The sequence below is a fragment of the Myotis brandtii genome, unplaced genomic scaffold (genome assembly GCF_000412655.1).
Source record: "Myotis brandtii unplaced genomic scaffold, ASM41265v1 scaffold691, whole genome shotgun sequence".
NCBI lineage: Eukaryota > Metazoa > Chordata > Mammalia > Chiroptera > Vespertilionidae > Myotis > Myotis brandtii.
This window is the reverse complement of record NW_005370704.1, coordinates 1,865,734-1,865,952: the sequence shown is the minus strand read 5'-3', so window position 1 is coordinate 1,865,952 and position 219 is coordinate 1,865,734. Positions and strand designations below refer to the sequence as shown.

Below are 219 nucleotides of genomic sequence, written 5' to 3'. Positions count from 1 at the left end.
AGCACCCCGCCCCACCCCGGGCGGGGCCGGCCGCAGACCCTGCTGAGTTGCACACCTGGAAGAAATAGGAGGGTGTTAGTTGTTGCAAACCATCGGAAGAGTGTGCGTGCGCACGCGCGTGCGGGTGTGTGGGGGTCGAGTTCCCAGGACGCGAGTGGCTTAGGGCTGGAAACTGCACCTCCGCGTTAACCCTCCGGGGTGGGGCCCAGCCGAGGAGGC

At 67.1% G+C, this 219-nt stretch overlaps 1 protein-coding gene across 1 annotated transcript in view; it reads left to right on the top strand.

Moving 5' to 3' along the window:
- Window positions 1–219, top strand: part of OLFM1 (olfactomedin 1) — a 13,775-nt gene that overhangs the window by 7,020 nt on the left and 6,536 nt on the right. The gene's annotated exons all lie outside the window — the stretch shown is intronic.